General features: G+C 40.8%; 1 protein-coding gene across 3 annotated transcripts in view; it reads right to left on the bottom strand.

Moving 5' to 3' along the window:
• The window catches only part of LOC136864415 (uncharacterized), a 312192-nt gene extending 296688 nt beyond the window's left edge, over window positions 1–15504 (bottom strand). Inside the window, exon 1 of one of the 3 annotated variants that reach the window (XM_067141385.2) lies at window positions 15411–15504. The gene's annotated coding sequence lies outside the window, so the exon portion shown is untranslated. Of the gene's footprint in view, window positions 1–13621; window positions 13692–15410 lie in introns of those variants that run through there. The other 2 variants (XM_067141383.2, XM_067141384.2) reach the window with 2 other exon arrangements.
• Between the last annotated feature and the right edge of the window lie 8658 nt (window positions 15505–24162).

Below are 24162 nucleotides of genomic sequence, written 5' to 3' on the forward strand. Positions count from 1 at the left end.
GACACAAACTCCTAGGGTTGTTTGTACTGTTTTTGAACCAAATGCCTTCAGTAAGAACTGAATAATTTTAACCATCTTAAGTCATACTGGTCGTAATATAACGTACTGTAAGGTAATATTTTGTATTAGTTAATAAATACTATAAAAGAACATTTAAAGTAAGAATAAAGACTCTATTGCTCTTGATCCTGAAGTAGCTGAAGTGTCCTTGCAACATAAGCTTCAGTTCATTGTAAAAATGTTATCTATTTTCTTTTCCTGTACATTCATCAAAGACATGTTTATATCAGAGACAAGCGAGTGGGATCTGACATCAGGATCCAAACAGTAGCCCAGAATTCAGCAACTAAATCCTACCCAAGAGTGTGATGCAACAGAGTCTGATACCCAAGTCTCAATCACAAGCAATCCCGCTATTTACAGGTAGAATCTTTTGTGCAGGTTTCTAGCACTAGGGTCTAATTTCACGGTGAACGCTTAAGCAGAAGCTTCAGCATCAGACAGGTTTTCTAACGGTCTGTATTGAACTGCGGTTTAAGGTAAGGAGTGAACCTGTCTTCTGAAGACGGTTTAAGCTAAGGAGTGAACCTGTTTTCTGAAGACAACGATGTTAGTGATGAGGAAATGCATATTATTATTATGCTCATGTCCATCATAGAAGGCAATGAATGTTTAGAATGCATTTAATTGGCATTAAACAAATCTACAATTTTATTCCACACTTGAGCATTCTAACTACATAAAATTTTATATGGTGGTATACATCCTATTCCTCCCGAAGGTATCACCACCTTGACGAAGGCAAAATGTATACATTTTGCCGGGTGTTTTGGAGGCTTGCGTGTTCAAATGATCCTTAGAGCTATGCCGGCAGGAGCATATGCTCCTGGTAGGGCCACCCAAACCGGACAGGTATAAGGTGATTATCCAGACTAAGAGTGATACCCTGGTCCTCCAGGTTGGGGGTTGGTACGTGGGACTAACAATTCCACTACCACAAAACTACATATTGTTCAGAAACCAAATCAAGATAACCAGACGGTCCCAAACTTGCTGAAGACCGGGACGACTGGAAAGCTGTGATCAAGGAGGCCAAGGTCCTTAAAGGACCGTAGAGCCATGGAGTAAGTAGTAAGTAAAATACATCCTATTATATCTTCACATTGAGATATTTGGATTAAGTAAGGAGTCAGAAATGAATGTACAAAAATTATTTATGATGCAATTAATCATAAAACAGACTTGTAAATAAAATTGAATATTAATACAGAGAACTCCCAATAATTTGCGGTAATTAAAATAATGAAATGTATTTTATGAACAGGCAGAAAATAATTACAACACTTCACATTGTATTGTAAGGCACACTAGAGAAAAATTACAAAATGCCACGTGGATTATGCCAACATTCGTATCTAACAAAAAAATTGGTCATCACTTTTTGTTTCTTAGGGCCGTTTTCCCCAAATGAGTTTAAACTAGGTTTATTTTAATCTGGTTTAAGTCTGAGTTTAAGTTAACATTCACTTTCCCCATATTGGTTTAAACTTTGTATCAAGTTTAAACTTGGTTCGAAGTTAAACCTTCTATATTGTAGGTTTAAACTGCTGTTTATATTCAACCTTCTTGACATTTTATTAACGTATCTTTGATTTTCCTAGTAGAAGGGTTAGTTTTGACTACCAGTACTGCAGCACTTTAATAGAAAACGTACTAAAATGAGAACGTAGTATTAGCATTAGAAAAACGGAAGAATTTATTGAAGTCTTTGGTTAAATAGGAAATAATTTTGATGTGCAAGTGAGGTTAAGAAGCCGCATTCCAACAAAAGTTTACAACCTTGGAAAATCGGATGTAACAGTGTATTTTGATGGATTTATAATTCATAAGCGAACAGCAAGGCTTGTCTAGTATCAAAGAAGGATTCATTTAAAACGTCAACTGCACGAAATAATGCTATTTCGCTAGAAGCAATGATTCTGGTTGCTTTAAGATATTATGCAGCAGGCATTTTTCTCATTAACAACGGGAACCACAGACCTTAAATTGCAGTCTCTTTACAATATTATATAAAATACTGTTGGTGGTATAAATACTGTAATGTGAAGCATAAAAATATTCGTACATAAGTAGTGTAACACATCAACTCCCGTGCGGGCTCTAGTGGCTGTGGTCGTTAAAGCGTTAGGTCAGCATTGTCCAAACCGTGGTTAGATGGTTCGAATCCAGTTTGTTGAAAATATTTTTACCATCACAATGTTGGCCAGCACGGTAGGAGAGGTGGTGGTATACAATTTCTAATTACTAGATTAGGCCTATATATTTCTAGGATCAGAAAAATAAAGTGTTTCATGCTTGCTAGTAAACTTGTAATAAAATATAGTTACGAATGTTTCATCGTAACTATTGCCAGCATACCAGCAATAGAAATATTAATGCTATAGGGAGAAGAGTATTATGCATACAGTACGACATACCGCGAACTTGGTTATGTTATAAACGAATACAGAATCAAGTAATACATCTCCAAATAATACATCCTCAGTGGTCTGTCTGCTGGATCCGAGGTTTTTGAGATTGATTCCGGCCGAGGGCGATGTGATTTTCTGAAGCAAGGAATATCGTATTGCTGAAAGACCAGGATTTTAATATTTCAACGATCTCATGTGTTACGTAAGACAATACAGACATCAAAAGACACGTATTAAGCCCACAGTACTTGTTTATGGTAAAGCATGACAGAGAAAAATAAGAAATAAAAGTGCGTTCCAAGAAACTGTAGACAGCAATGGGTAAAATTATACGACAGAACACATCGCACAAATGTAAGTTAAACAATTTATTTATCAGTAAAGCTAATATCCCGCCAAATTTCTTCTTTATTCACTACGTACGATAACATTAATTCGCCACAAACAGCTGATATTAATACAAAAATGTCGGTCATTGAATTACTTGGCTCTGATTGGCCAATTCCAATCGACCATGCCTTCGACTACTCCTTCAGTGCAGCCAACGCTAGCGCAAACTTGACATCATTAGTTTAAACGGGCGAGATTGTCGCTTAAACTAAACGAGTGTCAGAAATTGGTGGAGAAAATGGACGCAAGTTTAAACTAGGTACTGAAGTTAAATGGGTTTAATTTATACCAGGTTTAACTCGATTTGGAGAAAATGACCCTTAGACGATTATTCATTTTTCTAATTTTGGATCTACATTTCTCAAGAAAACAATATCTGAAAATTAAAATTCATCTCTATTTTCTATGTAAGATATAAATGTGTCTATAGACACACTAGCTTGGCTGTGAGAAACTTTCGGAGTTTCCGTTGCATCACTCCCGCACTCGATATCATCTGAATCTCTGTCTTCCTCACCAACCGTCAAACTCCGTACAATATCTTCCTTATTTTAATATCTGAAACCATAATCGTCCTTATCGATGTCTAACCACTCAATAATATCACTTTCTTTTGCATCTTGGCATTTATCCAGGTTTTTCAGTAATGATATCATCGTAGCGACACTACGGTGCCCGTTCGAATTATCGTCACTGAAGCCGGCAAATGCTTGCTCTTCACCTAGAACAGATTTCCATAATCGTGCGAGTGTAGTAGCGGTAATTTTGTCCCATGACTTACTGACTGCATGAAGAGCATACAACAAACTGAAGTCCTTCCAAAATGTTGGAATACCGACGCCTTCCTCAACCAATTGCTGTAACAGAGATGACCTGTAGTTCTTCTTTAAAGCAGCAATAACGCCTTGGTCCATAGGCTGGAGAATAGAAGTTACATTAGGGGGAAGTTATTTCACGTAAATATCACCTTCTGTAAGTTCACTTTCGTGTGGATAAGAAGGCACATTGTCAATCAGGAGCACTGCTTTGACTGGCAGTGACTGTTTAATTAGGTAGGCTGTCACTTGTTTCGCAAAATGATTCTGAAACCAGTCCTTAAATATTTGTGTGTCCATCACGCTGCCTTTTGATGGTAGTACTGCAAAGGTACATTCTCTCGTTTAAAACAACAGGGTTTTCTGAATTTCCCTATCGCTAATAATTTTAATTCATGATCACCACTTGCGTTAGCACACGCCATAATGGTTATTCTTTCCTTGGATGTTTTGCTACCTGGGGCTTGCTGTTTTTGTTGCATCACTAATGTTTGGGACGGTAAACATTTCCAATACAACCCTGTTTCGTCTGCATTGTAAAGTTATCTAAGGTCATGGTGTTCTTTTTCAATGAATGATTGAAATTCCTGTGCGAACTTTTCAGCAGCACCCATGTCTGCGCTGAGACGCTCTCCGTGAATAGCAATTTCTCGTATTCCGTAGCGTTTCTTAAACTGCGTAAGCCAGCCAGAAGATGCTTTAAAATTGCCTTCTAAGCCGAGAGCATCGTGAAAATGTTTTGCTTGCTCAGCACGCATTGGGCCGGACACAGGAATACCTTCCGCTCGCTTTTTATTAAACCACCATATCATGGATTCGTCTAGATTTGCATTTGTCCTCATTGATTTCCGCGACGATGAACGATCACAATTAGCAGAAAATTTTATGAGTATTTCCTTTTGCTTCTTCATGTCTCTCACTGCTGTTTCACACACACCAAACTCACAGGCTAACTTTGATGACGCCTTGCCTTCCTCCAGTCTTTATAATTTTCAGTTTTTCACTGATGGTTAACCTTTTATATTTCATTTTTCGACCACTCATATTGAAAACTCTTACTACCGACTTATTCGAAACTTCAAAAAGACTTTCGTTCACAGTTCTCAAGTACAGTGGCCTACAATACACTCGCTGCCGGCGCACCTACCCTTCATTTGGCTTACAGTTCAGCGATCTTGGGCTGTGGGGAATGGAAGGGTAAATTCCGAGGGCATTCCTTTTTCACTGTCTCTGCTTCCAAGATTACGGTAATCTGTGCTGTGCCACGCGCAGCAACATGCTTGAATGTTTCCAAGTCTGCAGCATTCTGGCAGGAGTGTGCATATAGGCCTACTGGTACATCGTACAGAAATGAAGTCCAGTCTCCTCAAATATCAATGATTTTGTCTCCAAGCATCGTATTAAAATTCTTTTAAACTAGGCAGAGATAATTTTACTCAGCGTGATGATTAGTGGTTGTATGAATTAATAATTTAAAAAATAACTCTCCGAGACCCGCAAATTATCCACACGTGAATTATCGGGAGTGCACTATAGTAGATTAATACGACTGCAGATTTCTCAGATGTCTCAAAATCGACAGCATGCAGAGTGCAAAAATTGTTTCACACCATAATGTTCGGTTGAGAGATAGGCTAATTAAGTTCCCCACAACCCACAAAACAAGGGTTAAAATGAATATTTTTATAAAATAGGCTAATTTTCTCATGTCAAAAGAGCTCTAGATTGCAGATATGCCAAACTTCTCTTTTCGATTTGCTTTATGTCGCACCAACACAGACAGGTTTTATGGTGATGATGGGATCAGATAGGAGTAGGAAGGAAGCAGACATGGTCTTAAGGTACAGCCCCAGCATTTGCCTGGTATAAAAAATGGGAAACCACAGAAAACCATCTTCAGAGCTGCCCACAGCTGCGCACGCCTCACCGCGCGGCCAACTTGCTCGGTCACATGCCAAACTGTAACAACAGGTATGCCTTATCTTACTATTTTTTGTCTCCCTGAATACATTCAGTGCCACTCTTGGCTTTAAAGTTATGTTTGCTCAGCTCTACAGCTATAGAATGAATACATCAATTTGCAAATTTAACTGGCACGCTGAAGACCTAACCTCCGAGTTTAAAATTTAAATTCTGAGGTTGGACATGTGTAAGGAAGGCTGTGATAATAATTATTTTTACTACAATTATTATTATTATTACTACTACACTAACATCACTAACCTATATACTTCAATTGGCATTAAACAAATCTACAATTTTATTCCACACTTGGGCTTCCTAACTACATAAAATTTCATATGATAATTTACATCCTATTATATCTTCACACTGTCTTACAATCTCGAAAAAATGCTAACTTCTTGCTAACTTTTCAATCATTTTACTATATGTAGCTGGGAAACCGATAACCACTGATCATGCTCAACATCGTCAACTTCCTAGTTACGAGATGTCCAAAAGACCCCTATTGGAGTATGGTTCCAGTGTATGGGACCAACACCAAAACAATTCAATACTGTAACTAGACTGGATCCAAAGGAGAGAAACATGATTTGTTCTTGGTACACACAATTTTCATTATAGATGTTATGCCTTTCGGCATTTAGTCTGCAACCCTCCGTGAATTTACTAAACACAACCATAATCAAGTTGTAACTATTGTCGTGGCCACCAAATTAGGCGGGTCAGAGAAATTATGCTGTTGCCAAGGTTATGTAGCAACTGGCGAAGAAATGTCTAACTGAGCACATCCTTTCGGAGCGTGAGGCAGGTTGTTATCTCTCAAGCTCCTGATGTTACTTAATACAATGTTTTGAAACAAATTATACTACAAGCTTCAGAAAAGACTGCTGTTCAGTGGTATAATTATTTTCCACACAAACCACTTTAAATAATTATTAAAAATAAAATCTTGAACGAGTAAATTTTAATCCATAGAATCATGTATTGAAAATTTCAGTAAGCGGCCAAGTTTTTATTTCTTCAGCCAATAAACTTTTGTCTGCGGAAAAAATGTAAAAAATCACCTGACTTACATTTTTTATCTGAAACATATTTCCGTGAGTCTTGTAGTTTTCCTGGAAAATTGCCCGAAAAGCGATCATGTAAATGACACTAACTGAGACACTTCGGGGCGCGCGCGCCAGCACAGGCTGCAGGACGCCGTAAATACTTTCGGATTACATATTCATCTCTATCGGTTTTATTACATTATATCTTTGAACATTTGAATAAAGTACACTGGCTGACAGAGCAAATGCAACACCAAGAAGGAGTGGTCAGAACTTTATGCCAATTGCAGGGTAGACTGACGTCACTGAGGTATGCTCATGATGTGAAATGCGCCGCTGTGCTGCGCACGTAGCGAACGATAAATGGGACACGGCGTTGGCGAATGGCCCACTTCGTACCGTGATTTCTCAGCCGACAGTCATTGTAGAACGTGTTGTCGTGTGCCACAGGACACGTGTATAGCTAAGAATGCCAGGCCGCCGTCAACGGAGGCATTTCCAGCAGACAGACGACTTTACGAGGGGTATGGTGATCGGGCTGAGAAGGGCAGGTTGGTCGCTTCGTCAAATCGCAGCCAATACCCATAGGGATGTGTCCACGGTGCAGCGCCTGTGGCGAAGATGGTTGGCGCGGGGACATGTGGCACGTGCGAGGGGTCCAGGCGCAGCCCGAGTGACGTCAGCACGCGAGGATCGGCGCATCCGCCGCCAAGCGGTGGCAGCCCCGCACGCCACGTCAACCGCCATTCTTCAGCATGTGCAAGACACCCTGGCTGTTCCAATATCGACCAGAACAATTTCCCGTCGATTGGTTGAAGGAGGCCTGCACTCCCGGCGTCCGCTCAGAAGACTACCATTGACTCCACAGCATAGACGTGCACGCCTGGCATGGTGCCGGGATAGAGCGACTTGGATGAGGGAATGGCGGAACGTCGTGTTCTCCGATGAGTCACGCTTCTGTTCTGTCAGTGATAGTCACCGCAGACGAGTGTGGAGTCGGCGTGGAGAAAGGTCAAATCCGGCAGTAACTGTGGAGCGCCCTACCGCTAGACAACGCGGCATCATGGTTTGGGGCGCTATTGCGTATGATTCTACGTCACCTCTAGTGCGTATTCAAGGCACGTTAAATGCCCACCGCTACGTGCAGCATGTGCTGCGGCCGGTGGCACTCCCGTACCTTCAGGGGCTGCCCAATGCTCTGTTTCAGCAGGATAATGCCCGCCCATACACTGCTCGCATCTCCCAACAGGCTCTACGAGGTGTACAGATGCTTCCGTGGCCAGCGTACTCTCCGGATCTCTCACCAATCGAACACGTGTGGGATCTCATTGGACGCCGTTTGCAAACTCTGCCCCAGCCTCGTACGGACGACCAACTGTGGCAAATGGTTGACAGAGAATGGAGAACCATCCCTCAGGACACCATCCGCACTCTTATTGACTCTGTACCTCGACGTGTTTCTGCGTGCATCGCCGCTCGCGGTGGTCCTACATCCTACTGAGTCGATGCCGTGCGCATTGTGTAACCTGCATATCGGTTTGAAATAAACATCAATTATTCGTCCGTGCCGTCTCTGTTTTTTTCCCCAACTTTCATCCCTTTCGAACCACTCCTTCTTGGTGTTGCATTTGCTCTGTCAGTCAGTGTATATTGGGCTGAGTAATATAGAAAAGGAACTACTTTAAAGAATAGGTTTACATTAATTTACAATGAATTAAGAATCGATTTCTAGCTAAAAGGCAGTCTTAAGATTTCTCTCATCTCACTATCTGTCGAGTCGTCATTTACACTGATGATGAACGACTCCATTGTTTCGTCCCTTATTATTTCCTTGGCCCAATCGTCTGCTTGAGGATTTTCCGTGCGACTGAAGCACTTTTCCCAGTCTGCAGCAGTCACACGGACAATGGCTTGTAACGAGTTTTTCTACGTCCTTTATTTTGAATGTCTTGTTCCCCTCTGCCACTTCTCTCTTGACTTGAGCCCAAATTATTTCAATTGTTTGGTATTGGCAGAGGTAGGGTGGCAATCTTACTACCTCATGGCCCCAAGAGAGAGGTAATTTATCAAGTTTTCCTTGGAGATGAAAGTATTATATGGTTGGGTGAATATTTTGCTTCATGAACACATCCCTGAACAGAACGAAAGCTAACATTACACATTGTTGCAGTCAGTTCTTGGCTTTTCTTGAAGCTCACAGTCTGCAAAATATTTGAGTCGGTCAACTTCTGCACGTATTGCAATACATTCACAATTACGGATTTTGTCTGGCTGGCTAAATACTTCTTCTTTCGGCCTTCCAACCGACGACGCTTCAGAGGAGTTTCTTGTTCGTTTCTCGCACTTCCTTCGTCCTCTTAAGATAATAGACCCGAAGAAACACCAGGATGAACACATTCACTATCCATCTTCAACTGAATTTACGGTGCGAGCTCAACAGCCGTGTGACAGGGAATGACTCGGGTAAGGTGGACTGGAGCGGATGGGTTTGAACTAGACAGTATTGCACGATCAGCGTTGCCAATCCGTGCTAGGAGGTAAGCGACTCTCGACCACCTGTTGCTTCGCCGTTCCCATATCTGACGACAGCGCAGTTTTCCTCACCCGCCTAATTTGGTGGCCGCGACAGTTCTGTGTCCTCGTGTAGTTCTATACCTCATATCTTTAAATCATTAGAAACAGAGTTGAATCATCATCTCGGTCTCCCACTAGTTCAAAGGTGTTTTTTTCCATTTTTTTTAACTTGCTATGGTACATGGGGTGGGTTACTGTAGTCACGTCCTAGTTCGTGAACCATGGGCAACGGCTGAGCGGCCTAGTAAGTGGTCCCGAGTCAGGATACAACATGCTATGGAATGGGAGTAGGCATCTCAGACATATTCTGAATCATGACCCACCCTGTGCTCAGGCGGCTAGGACTATGCAATCCACCGATGGTCACTGACCCGCTAGAGGAGATATCCTTACTTAGATTATGTGCAAGTAAGGATAGCATCCAGCTTCACACAATTTTCATCAAACACTCTCAGAACGTTTTAAGCGAGCCTCGGACCTAGGGGAATAACGGAGTCCTACTCCCATTTGACAGCCGAGGGACTCCTTGGAAACAACTTGCGGAACGAAATGGAATTCAATGAGGAGCTACCAATATTAATGGAAGAGCCAGCAAAGAGTATGCGTTAGGATGTGTTACGAGCTAAAAGATATTCTGAACGAGGAAATTATACAGAACATACAGAAAAATTATACAGTGAACAGTTAACAGGCTCAGGATATACAAGAAAAATGAGCAGCATACCAGAATGTTGTAGTAGAAACAGCAAGGGAATGCCAACGAACAACTCTGTGTAAGGATGCAAAAAGGCGAACATCTTGGTGGAATAATAAAGTGAGAACAGCTTGTAAACGTAAAAAGAAGACGTATCAGACATGGCTCCAAACATGGATTAATGCAGACAGGGAATTGCATGTAGAGGAAAGAAACAGAGTGAAACAAATAGTTGTTGAATCCAAGAAGAAGTCGCGGGAAGTGTTTGGCAATAACTTGGAAAGGCTAGGTCAAGAAGCAGGGAAAGCTTTCTGGCGAGTAATAAAGAAGCTTAGGAAGGGAGGGAAAAAGGAAATGAATAGCGTTTTGGGAAAATCAGGCGAACTCATAATAGATCCCAGGGAATTATTGGAGAGGTGGAAGGAATATTTTGAAAATCTTCTCAAAGTAAAAGGGTATCCTTGTGATGATATGAACAACGGAGCTCATGGGGAGCAGGACAATTATGTTCGAGAAATTACACTTCATGAAGTGGAAAGGATTGTAAATGAACTCCATTGTCATAAAGCAGCAGGATGGGTGAAATCAGACCTGAAATGGTGAAGTATAGTGGGAAGGCAGGGATAAAAAGGCTTCATAAAGTAATAAGATTAACATGGAGTGTTAGTAAGGTTCCCTCAGATTAGACAAATGCAGTAACTGCACCTTTCTATGAGCAATAGAACAGGAAAGATTGCAACAACTATCGAGGAATCTCATTAATCAGTATACCATGCAAAGTGCTCACTGGCATTCTGGAAGGGAGGTGCGATCAGTGGTTGAGAGGAAGTTGGATGAAAACCAGTGTGGTTTCAGATCACAGAGAGGCTGTCAGGATCAATTTCCAGTATGCGCCAGGTAAGTGAGGAATGCTATGAGAGGCATAGACAGTTATGTTTATGTTTCGTAGATCTAGAGAAGTCATTTGACAGTACCGAGGGAAAAGATGTTTGCCGTACTGGAGGACTATAGGAATGGCAGATTTTGCCGAAAGCCTCCAGTCCAATATCTTGGAACTTGAAAGCATGTGCAATGAGTACGGTATGAAAATTAGCCTTTCTAAAACTAAATTTATGTCAGTAGGTAAGAAATCCAAGAGAATGAATGTCGGATTGGGAATACAAAGCTGGAACAGGTAGATAATTTCAAGTATTTAGGATGTGTGTTCTCCCAGGATGGTAGTTTTGTTACGCGAGAATGATTCCAGGTGCAGTGAAGCTAATGCAGTGAACTCGCAGTTGCAACCAACAGTATTCTGTAAGAAGGAAGTCAGCTCTTGGGCCAAACTATCTTTATATAGGTCTGTTTTCAGACCAACCTTGCTAGACGGACTCCGGATATCTTATTCATAGACATCAAAGATGGCCTAGTGAGAATGATTGCTGGTACAAACACGTGGGAAAAATGGCAGGAGGGTACTCAGAATTAGGAATTGAAGGCTAAGTTAGGATTGAACTCGACAGATAAAGCTGTACACATAAATTGGCTTCAATGGTGAGGTCATGTGAGGCAAATGGAAGAAAATAATGGACTCTGTTATGGAGGGTAAGATGGAGACCAACACGACAATGGTTAGACTCAGTTTCCAACGATTTAAAGATAAGAGGTATAGAACTAAACATGACACAGAACTAGTTACAAATAGAAGATTGTGGCGGCGATCAATGAATTCATGGAGGCTTGCAGACTGAACGCTCTAGAGCATGACAGTCTATAATGAAAATGTATGTATGTACAATTTACTTTACGTCGCACCAACACTGATAGGTCTTACAGCCACGATGGGATAGGAAAGGCCTAGGAGTGAGAAGGAAGTGGCCGTGGCCTTAATTAAGGTACAGCCCCGTGACTACATCAAAGGGGAGGAACGCCGCATTCAGCGTACAGCTGTGGCGCAGCGGACTGCGACTGCAGCAGCAATTAAAGTGGCAGTTGGCACAACAGTGACGCAACAAACTGTTCAAAATCAGTTATTTGAAGGACAGCTCTGAGCCAGGCGGCCTGCAGCGTGCATTCCACTTATCCCCAAACCACTGAAGCTCATTTGAGGATGGAGTGGAGGTCCATTGTGTTTTCCGATGAAAGCCGGTTCTTCCTTGGTGCCAGTGATGGCCACGAGTTGGTTAGGAGGAGGCCAGGTGAGCACCTCCATTCCACCTCTATGTGACATCGACACACTGGACCTACCCCAGGAGTTCTGGTCTGAGAAGCAATTTCCTATGACAGCAGGAGCACTCTCGTGGTTATCCTATGCACCCTGACTGCAGATGTGTATATCCATCTGGTGATTCGACCTGTTGTGCTGCCATTCATGAACAGTATCGACATGTTGCCTTGGCCTACTAGATCCCCCCGCTCTGTCCCCAATCAGGCACGTATGGGACATCATTGGAGTACAACTCTAGTATCATCCACAACCAGCATTAACTGTCCCTGTATTGACTGACCAAGTGCAACATGCATGGAACTCCATCCCACAAGCTGACATTCGGCCCCTGTATGACACAATGCAGGCATGCACGCATTCAACAGTCAGACGATTACACCGATTATTAATGGACCAGCAAGGCACATTTGCGATGACTTTTCTCACGCGGTTGTTAACCTGTAGTCTTGTACCCTTAATCAATTAAATGCTACCTAGACAAACATATTGCCAAAATTTCCATATTCTACATTCCTTATTTCATGGTGTTTGGATATTTGTTTACACCAGTGTACTTCGATAGTTGTTGCAATTCTTCCTGTTCCCTTGCTTAGAGTTACGTACAATTACTGCTTTCGTCCAATCGGAAGGTACCTTACTAACATTCCATGCTAATTGCATTATTTTATGAAGGAATTTCATCCTTGCCTTCCTACTATATTTCAACATTTGAGGTCTAATTTCATCTGCTCCTACTGCTTTATAACAATGGAATTTCCTTACTGTACTTTCTACACATTCCACTTCCTCAGGCATAATTTCCTTCCCATGAGCTTGGTTGTTCGTGACGTCAAAAGAGTATTGTTACAAAAATGTTGCGAACCTTGGCCTTGGAAGCCTTTGGAGCAAGGAGACTACCTGCTCAACTAAGTGGTAGCTGTCAGAGGAGAAACAGCATGCAATGACAGATATGAGTAAGCTTGATCGTAACTTTTTAAACTAGGCAAGATCATAATATGAAGATAAAGTTGTAATTAAAGAGGGCCAATTTGGGAAAATATTCATTTACAGGACAGGAAGCAAGTGATTGGAATAATTTATCAAGGGAAATGTTTGGTTAATTTTTAAGTTCTTTGAAAACATTCAAGGAAAGCCTGGGTAAACAATTAATACGGAATCTGTCACCTGGGCGACAGCCCAAAATGCAAATCACTAATGACTGACTGATCGATACAGCCAAATATGGAAGCGCTAAAGTGAAACATGCAATATTTAAGGCAAATCAAAAGCTCCTCTTAAGCAGCATCCATGGCTTACGGTTATGTGAACAAATCAGATCCATGAAATGTCACCGTAACATTTGTCCCAAATGGAAGATAATAATTCCTTTTACTCAAATACAGTGTAAAATCTGCGGTAAATTGAGAAATACCGTTGTTACTAGAGAAATATCAACAGAAATATGTATATGTACTCACGGGCTGTAGACAGGGCTCCCTAATGTTGCATTCCGCTGCTCATGCCGTCTTTTGCTTCTTTCTTGAGATCTAAAGACGAATGGGAGAGCTATGTCTGTGAATTCTCATTATCTTTGTCCATATGACTAGCGCGGGCAGCTCAAACCGTAAAATAGCATTTGCCAGGACCTATATATATTATATAAATATATAAAACTTTTTTTGTCGAAAGTAACATAGCATGATTCCTGGACCAATAAATATATCACTTAATGAATGAGTTAGGGCACAAAACAAGTGAGCAACATGAAGAAAACGACACCTAATTAATTCAACATCTTCAGTGAGCAAGGAGATTGCACACGAAAGTGTTAGACAAACAAAACACATACGGAAGCACTGCGACATAGCAGAAAAAAGTAGTTGTAAGGTAGTAAAGTATGTATCCATATTATTCTCTACAAGTAAAATATTTTGTACTATTTCTTAATTTACTGCTGATTTTACATTTTATTTGAGTAAAAGCAATTATTATCTTCCATTTGGGACAAATATTACAGTGACATTTCGCGGATCCAATTTGTTCACGTAACCTGGCTCACTAAACCCTTGATTAAGCTTGAACTGTGATATGAGCCCTAAATAGAGTTAATGTTTTAATAACTGTTACAATGACAATCTTCAGCGATGCCACAAGGACTTGCAGCTGGAATATTTTAAATCATTTCCATATTGTGTCTCATCAAATGAAAAAGGGATATGTGATTATCACACAAAAGAGACAGTTATCTGTACAATTCTAGCAATATCTTTCAGACAAGGATAACACTCACAGTACGGCTTGAAATGAAATGTCATATGGCTTTTCGTGCCGGGATTTCCCAGGACGGGTTCGGCTCGCCAGATGCAGATCGTTATGTTTGACACCCGTAGGCGACCTGCGCGTCGTGATGAGGATGAAATGATGATGAAGACAACACATACACCCACCGTAGGAATTAACCAATTAAGGTTAAAATCCCCGACCCGGCCGGGAATAGAACCCGGACCCTCTGAACCGAAGGCCAGTACGCTGACCGTTCATCCAACGAGTCGGACACAGTACGTAGAAATAAAGTATGCCCAATGGGCACTCTTTCATCATTGTAACAAGCAATATTCAAAGATAAAAAAATACGTCTTAACCAAACAAAACTCTCGCTAAAAGTACCAGGGATTATCGGTACACAGAGATCAGGCAGTCTCATCAGCAACATACTCCTATGAATTTATTAAAACCCATTTAAATGGGTAAACACCATATCGTCGTTGCCGGGACAAAACCTCCTATGTGAAATATTTTAGGTTGGAACTTTGGACGGTAAGGTTCTGTCATCTAAGGTTCAATATTGTGTGACAATTATCAAGGCATTCTCGCTCTTCATAATGTATGTGCTGCGGGTCAGTATATCTCCAAACATATTATCAAATAGGAGGTTTCGTCCCGGCAACGACGATATATTGTTCTTCTATGTATTGTATAAACCTAAAACACAAATTCTTCCAGAGCATATCATAACCTGTTGTCTACATAGAATAACTGTACAACTGTCATCACAATTCATAATCATTTAAAATACGCTTGACGTAAATTACGAGTTCACTGCGTCGAAGGCAAGCCTACTCTTACGTACGTCAACATCACCATTTCCAAACCACGTGAAACAGACCCTGGTGGGTAATAATCGCAATATAAGCCATTTCTCCCACATAACAAGTCTATGTATACAGGTGGCTGTAATATTCAAGTGCTTTAAAGCCCAATACTGACCATTAATTTCTACCACGACAAACACAACATAAACACAACATTCCCGCTAGTCGAGCAACTACATATAATATCTTCCGCAAGATGGCGGAAAATCATAGTTCAACAAACAAATGAGTATATTTATCCGCACGTAGTTTCATCATTAACAAAACTTGTCCGCTAGGCAGCGTTATGGTATTAATGCATGGTATGCGCTTTCCGTTTGGCGATTGTTTTACATCAGACTTCCAGCAAATACTTTAATATTTTTGTTGTTGTTGTCGGAGAGGTTATGGGCTCTATTATTTCACCCAGCCACTACACTTATTATCGTGATATTACACTTATAATGCGAAATCACACGCAATTAGTCCACTACGAAGGTCACACGCAAGGAATTTCACTACGAAGGTCTCAAGAACAGTTGAGCATCGGGTCTATGTACACACCTTAAGTAACGCGAAACATAACAAAGGAAGTGCGTAGAAGCAAAAAACAGTGGAAGCAGGAGTATGTAACGGTGCGAACAATAAACAGACAGTAATTTACAAATGAAGATGAGAGTCATCCAAATATTGATTGATAGCATGTATTAGAGCGGGAGACATATCGGTAAGCAAGCAGGAGACATTGGTGGGGAGAGCTTTCTGAAGACTGAGAAGACGAGAAATAAAAGCCAGACGAAAAGAATCATACACAGGGCATTGGAATAATAAATGATTTACATCAGCACTCAGAGTACCACATATACAGGAGGAGTGGGGGGAGAGGTTAAAACGATGTTTATACAGAGGAGTAAGAGCATGGTTAAAGCGAAGACGAATAATGTTAGTAATGTGACGGCGAGAATAGTTACCCTTCAAATACCAAGGATAGGGAGGAATACAAGGCTGAATATTGTAATAATAGCGACCTTTATAAGAAGCTGATCTAGTCCAATCTTCTTGCCACTGACCATAAGCATAATGTTTAAGAACTGGATAAAAATCGGGTAGAGGAACTGCAAGGTTAAGTAGGGATTTGCCATCACGAACAGCTCGCTTCGCGAATAAATCCGCCTGTTCATTCCCATAGATACCTATATGACTAGGGACCCAGACAAAAGTGAGAACCACCCCAGATTGATGCAAAGTATAAATGAGACTTTTAACATGATACAAATACCAGTTAAAAGAAAGATGAGATGACTTGAGCGACTGAACGGCACTGAGGGAATCCGTATAAATAGCTGCGTTAGGTATAGAATGATGCTTAATGTACATAAGAGCTTGACGAATAGCAAAAATTTCCGCAGTGTAGATAGAAAAGTCACTGGGTAAACGATAGAGTTCAGCAACATTGGTATTGACAATATAGAACGCTGCTCCAACGCCAGAAGAGTTTTTTGAGCCGTCTGTATATATCTGGACGCCAGAATCACTTAGAGCAAAACGTAGCTTCTTAAAAGGTGGGCCAGTCAACGAGGAACCAGGAATAGAAGAAGAAAAAGAAGATGTAGGGGAGATAATGATAGAAGGGACAAAAAATAAACAATCAAAATTTACTGAATAAACGGGGGAAGAAGCAGTGCGTAAGATAGTGTTTTTATAGGAAGGAAGAAATTGATATGCATACCGTACAACAAAGCAGGCATCTTACGACGGCGGGCCTGTGAAAGAAGAGAATATTCATCTAATAACTGCAATTTAGGAAGCAATGGGTGTTGAGCCAGAGCAAATCTTTTAAGTAAATATTTAGATGTTATCATTTTACGGCGAATGGGAAGAGGGAACTCACCGGTCTCGACAAGGAGAGCATTAGTAGGGGTAGACAACAATGTTCCAACACAAGTTCTCAGAGCTTTAAATTGTAAAGTATTTAAGTGGTTAAGAACAGAATCCGACGCAGTATCTATAACATGCGCACAGTAGTCGAGTCTAGAGCGAATAGTAGCGGAATATAACAACTGAGCTGTGCCAGGGTCAGCACCCCATGATCGTCTAGTTACCACTTGGAGAATTTTAATATACATATCAGAAGAATTACGTAACTGAGTAATATGATGTTTCCAAGATAACGAGCGATCTAGCATAACACCAAGGTATTTATGGGAGGAACAAAAAGGAATGACATGAGAATCGAAAACAAGTGGCTCAGAATTAAACCTACGCTTAGAGGTAAAAAACATTGCACAGCATTTGGAGGTAGAGAGTTGAAGGCCATGGAAAGTAAGCCATGTAATGACTTGTTCCATTAGACGATATATATGGTGACGACACACATCGACATTACTATGAGAGTAATAAAGAACTATATCATCAGCATAAAAAAGAATGCGAGCTTTTTGGGTAACCAATTCTTCAAGATTACTCATATACAGGGCGAAAAGCAGACCACTTAAAATGTCTCCCTGAGGAACACCGACAGATGACAGACGACAAGGAAGAGAAGAATAAGCGGATTTAAGTGAAAGTTTCCGATACGTAAACAAATTACGCAAGATGTGGAGAAAATGAGCAGGAAAACCTTTCTGTGCAAGATTAGTCCAGAGAAGATGCAGTGGTATGGAGTCAAAAGCTCCTCGTATGTCCAAAAAAATAGCAATAAGACAATCCTTACGAATTTGCGCTAATAAAATATCGATAAGTAAAATGTTAATAGCATCTTGAGCACAACGACCTTTAAAGTAGGCGAATTGATATTTGGGAACCAAATTATAATATTCAAGAGACCACAGGAGTCGATGAAGGAGAATTTTTAAAAACGTCTTGCGGATACACGAACCAAGGACAATCCCTCGAAAGCCATTAGCGTCAGTTTGAAGTTGACCAGGTTTGGGGATAGGTACTAAAAAAAAATCATTCCAAGAGGTAGGAACAGAAGTAGTGAGAAGTATATTATTATAGAGAGCTAATAAAGCTTGTTTAGCACGGAGAGGGAGAATCCGGAGCATATCGTATGATATATAATCAGGGCCCGGAGACGAACTCTTTGCATTACACAAGGTGGCCTCAAGTTCAGAAAGGTGTATAGGTTGGAGTAATACAGAAAAGCGGGAAGAGCATGGAGACAGGGGGATAGTAAAGTCAGACACGACATAATCAGGAGTGAGGGAGTTGAGAAAGATAGATAAAATCTGTGGAGGGGTGACAGAGGGTGGAATGTATTGAGAAGCTCGGGTAAGGGAACGAATTGCACTCCATAAGTGAGAAGACGAGGTATGAGCGTTTAGGGAGGAAATAAAGGATCGCCATGCAGCACAGCGTTTAGAAAGAAAAATTCGTCTAGTATAAGCAATATGTTGTTTAAGACGGAAATAATGGTGAGGGGCTAATGTTTTCCGATATATCCGGAATAAACGGCGTCGTTTAAGAACCAGATTATGGCACTCTGAGTCCCACCATCGTAAAAAGGAAGAGGGGCGAGCAGAGTGGGAAGAAATAGGTTTATAGGGATGATAAAGATCGAGATAATCTTGTATAAATTGAAAGAGAGTAGAAAAGGGCAAAATATTATCCGAAATAAGCTCAATACGATGGGTAACATAAGTAATAAAAGATACTCTATCAAAGTGACGGAGGGAGCGAACATTACTGGTACATGTAGGGGCGGAAGAAGAACTAGGAAACCTACCAAGACCATACGTAAGAATAATAGGGAAATGGTCGCTAGAATGTGTATCAGTAAGACGGTGCCAAGTTACAATCGAAGCCATTGCAGGACGACATAATGATAAATCCACAGCACTGGGAGGAGAGCCGGGGGGAGTGAGGCGCGTGGGAGAACCATCGTTTAAAATGACAAAGTCATGCGATTGGGAGGCAGTGAGGAAATAAGAACCCAGGGAAGTAACACTACTGCTTCCCCACATAGAATGATGAAGATTAAAGTCCCCTAAGAGGAGAAGCTCGTTATGAGAAGAAAATTGCTGCAAGAATCGACACCATTGAATGTGAGAAATAGAAAGATCTGGAGGGCAATAAAGGTTAATAATGGAAAGGCGATTATATGAGATACCAAGAACAAATGTATGGGGTAGACAATACGAGATATCAAGACGTTGATAGGATAAACTATGGTGAATAAATAAAGCAACACCACCGTAACCAACACCATCACAGCGTTCAACATTAAAGCCATTTAAATAAAACTCAGAGGATGGGGAAAACCAAGTCTCCTGTAATGCTATAATGAATGGTGAAATTTCATTTATCAAAAATTGTAACTCATACCGTTTAGAAGTAATACTCCTAGCATTCCACTGCAGGATACGTAGCATCTAAAGAGAACATAGTGTGCACACAGTCACGAAGCTTATAAAGTGTGTGTGCGACATGTGGCTGGTCCCCTAATAATTGAATAAGTTGCAGAAATAGTTGATGAATACCACTTTGGAGATACGCCTTTTGGCGTAGTACAGGGGAACTAGATGATTGAGAAGGAGCTGAAGGTAAACACTGAGAATTACGGGACGTAGACGGAATCGGGGACGGGGAGGATGAAGATGAAGTGGATGGAAAGACCGAGGTATGTGAAGACACTGGAGGGGGTCGGATGAGATTAAGATACCCAGACTTATCAAAACCAGGTGTTGGAATGGGACGGGGCTCGTTCATAACCACCTGAGTAAATTTACGTTTCCTCGGGGTTTCCACAGGTGAAGTGGAACTAGTAGAAGGAAGAGGTGGAAAAAGATGGGTATTATTGGACGTGTCAAATTGTGTCGAGGGTATTCTAGCAGACGCCTCGGAAAAGGATGGTTTTTCTGTACACATAAGCTTTTTAAGGGCAGTTTGCTGTTGATGAGTAGGGCAGTTTGATGAGCCAGTATAATGTGCCTGATGACAGTGAACACAGCGGCGAATATTTTCCTGACACTCTGATGTAAGGTGATGTAACGCACAGTGCCCACATCGGGGTGACTTAGCTTGACAGTTTTTAATCGTGTGTCCATATCGCTGACATTTGAACAGATAATCGGGGAAAATATGAAAGGGGAAACCTCTAAATGCACTTGAAACAAAGAGACATATTGAGGAAGAGTTTGAGAGCGAAAAACAATCTTAACTGTTCCAGTTGGAACGTAGGTCACTCCACTGGGCTCCACAACCTTACGGTTAAGCCGCTTGACCGATTTGACCCGAACATCAGATTTAAGGTATTTAAGAATGTCAGAATCAGACACATTCTTTTCCACACCGCGTATAAGTCCAACACGAAAGATATTGGAACTGGGAATATATGCTTTCAATGAGTGAGTTGCAAGTATTGAATGACGTAGAAAGGAATTAGCTTGGATTGCGGAACTAAATTCCACCAATAATCTATTTCGTCCTTTGGGCGTTATACCTTTCACAAAAATATCATTATCGTAAAACAAGCGCCCAAGCGCCATGGGATGTAGCCCACCAATATTTTTCGACTTAGTTGATTCAACAAATACAATAAATGGACCAAAATGAGCCTGTTGATAAACCTCCAACTCTTCAGGAGGTGGGGGAGGTGGAGGAGGCGGCTGAGCGGCATTAGACTGTTGAGGTTGTAAAGGCTGCTGTAATGAATTCATATTTGAAGCAAGATTAATCAAATCGGTTTGCATCGGCACAGTTTCTTCACGACCAACATTGGCATTAGATGAGGGATCCGGTGCCTCATCTCCTCCACTATCAGTATCCATCACCAAAGCGTACACAGACACACACTCGCCAAACGGTCACACACTACTTGTCACCGCAGGCAAACACCAGACTGCAACCAAAGAACGATCCGCACCGTTCGAGACACACGAACGGACTCAAAATACTTTAACCTCTTAACTGGGCATGACGTATATATTCGTATGCTGAATGTTACAGGGTAATGGGCATGACGAATATATACGTACTCATCTTTTACCGCGAATATCTCCTGGGTATGACGAGCTACTTTGCCGCGTCGTGTATTATTGTCTTAATTGATGTTTATCCTGCACTATGGCAGCAAAATACCATATATCACGCTTCTTGAAGCTTGTTGGTTTTTATTTTACAACTGTACGGTGTTACTTGTCCGCAGTAGGCCAAATATGGCAGCATCTAGTTCAAGGCGTAAGTTCGAAACGCTCGAAGGAAACAAGATTATTCAACACTTAGAGAACGATTGTGATGATTTATGTTCTCAGAATTCCAAAGATGAGTGGCTTGATACAGATGATGATGAGTCTGATAGTGAAAGTGGTTCAGAGAATGAGAATGAAGAACAAGATAAACAATATGACGTATCGGATGAAGACCAAGTGCTAGACATGTTTCAACCTTTCCCCGCCGCGTGGTGTTTCACGTCAGAAATTCGTATTTTCTGGTGCTAGTGGTGTAAATGTGGACTTCGACGATGAATCCAATGTGTTGGAATATTTTGAACAGTTCACAGAAAATGACATGTTTCAACTTATTGCCGAACAGACCCATGTGTATGCTAAACAGTTTTTAGAAGCCTATCCGAACTTGAAACTACGGTCACGAGTGAGAGATTGGGTGGATACAAATCTAACTCAGAAAAAAATTCTAATTGGACTTCTAATTCTGCAGGGGATAGTTCATAAGCCAGAAAACAGTACGTACTTCTCCAAACGGGAAAATATCGCAACCCCTTACATTTTGAAAACTATCTCTGAGACAAATCACTGCAGTTCTAGTGAGGTAAATGACGTAACTGGCCGTGAAGTTAATGTAAAATCTTTCACAATGTCACTAGCATGATGTGTAATTCGTAAATATTCCTTTCTTTTTTTGTTTTAATTTTAGGTGCTAACATATGGACATATGAACAAAACACTCAAGTTTCGAATAGGTAAATTACCTTGCAGTTAATGAAAAATGGTTCAGAATGTCACATGCATGATATGATATTTATAAATACCCTTTGCTTTTATTTGTTTAAACTTTCGGCTGTAAAATATGGGCCAAACTCTCAAATTCCAACCAGGTAAATGACCTTGCAGTTAATGTAAAAATGGTTTAAAATTTCTCTAACATTAAAATTTATTAATTAAAATGCTTTTTTTTTTACTTTTTGTATCACAGGTGAATGATATGACTAACTTTTCTGCCTATCCTGCTGTATAACAACAATCTGCTGAAAAAATACACAGGGCAGGTTACACCAAGCACATCAATAATACCCAGTTAAGAGGTTAATATGACAATACGGGACAGCTTGCTGTTTTCAGCGAGAAAGTTGATAGTGCTGCTACCTGCACAGCTTGGTGTGACCAACTCTTCAATAACATATTGCTATCTGTATGATTCTGTACGCACTGCCGTGTTGTTTATAATGTATCAGTGTTTGTCACTGAACAATCTTACATTGCAGTTATATTCCAAGAAAAGTGTTATGCGCTGAACAAATTGCCCAGCAAGATAATGGGCAAGGGAACTGATAAGGACCGCAAGTATTAAAAAAAAGTAATGACCTCCCATCTGTGTTGAGGTTACGTTCTATGCTCCTTATATTAAGAAAATCAATCAAATACTCTACTGAAATGTTAGTGGGACCTAAAACCAATAATATTAACAAATATGGAACTCTAGTATACTCAAACTTCTTGAGGGTCCACATTGTTAAACAGTACCATAAATTTCACAATCGGAAACTTGTGGGCCTGTAGCGTAATGGTTATAGTGGTAGTCTTGAAATTGAAAATTGAAGGACATGAGTTTCGAATCCAGTCACCTTTTTTAACTGTAAGAAAATAATAATAATAATAATAATATATTTTACGTCCCACTAAGTACTTTTACGGAGACGCCGAGGTGCCGGAATATAGTCCCGCAGGAATTGTGTGTTGGACCTCTTCCATTTCCCTTCTGATTAGTGTTAATAGAGGATGGCTGGCCAGTTGTACTTCCTCTTAAAATAATCATCACCACGGAATGGTCAGCGTACTGGCCTTCGGTTCAGAGGGCGCTGGTACAATTCCCGGCTGAGTCTGAGATTTTAATCGCGTCTGTTAATTCCTGTAGATCGAGGGCTACGGATTTGTGTTCGTATTCATACGCATCTTCAAGTATATACAACACATCATACAGAAAACAACCACAAAAACACGTGATAGTGAGTACGGTATATATCCCTCCACATATGATTGCTGTTAGGAAAGGCATTCGGCCGGAAAACTAGGCTACGTCCATACAAAATCCTGCGCTAGGTAATTGAGAAAAGTCTAAAAAGAAGAGGAGAGAGTAGTTGTTAAATACTTCCCCCAGAGGCTGGGTGGATCCTCAAACAAATTCTGCTTTATAATTTTTAAGACAGAGAAAGGCACGGCTTACATAATGCTCGTTTGGAGGTTTATGAAGGAGGCATTTCATATATTAAAATTCCATTATTATTATTATTATTATTATTATTATTATTATTATTATTATTATTATTATTATTATTATTATTATTATTCAATTATTTTAACAAAAACATTTCGAATGAGTGTAGTGCATTCCTCTCCCGTTGGTCTTGACTGTAGCATAGACAAGTATGCAGTTCACACCAACACGCTAGATGTCACCACCGTCGCTGTTCGCACTGCACTCAATGCTGTTGAGATAGAGCTGTCCGGTATTGGTGTATTAAAGTATTTGCTTCCAGTTCCCTCTTAGCAGTGCTCGTGTGCAGTTGAGTTGACAGTCGCTGTGAGGAGGTAGCGTGGACGGTATAGAGTAGTGATTCTACGAGTGTAATTCGTACGTTATGGGGGAGCAAAGTGGTGGTGAGGAGTCTCCTGATCCTTCAACCCTCACAGTTGCTCGGGAAGAGACAG

This window comes from Anabrus simplex, chromosome 2 (genome assembly GCF_040414725.1).
Source record: "Anabrus simplex isolate iqAnaSimp1 chromosome 2, ASM4041472v1, whole genome shotgun sequence".
Taxonomy (NCBI): Eukaryota; Metazoa; Arthropoda; class Insecta; order Orthoptera; family Tettigoniidae; genus Anabrus; species Anabrus simplex.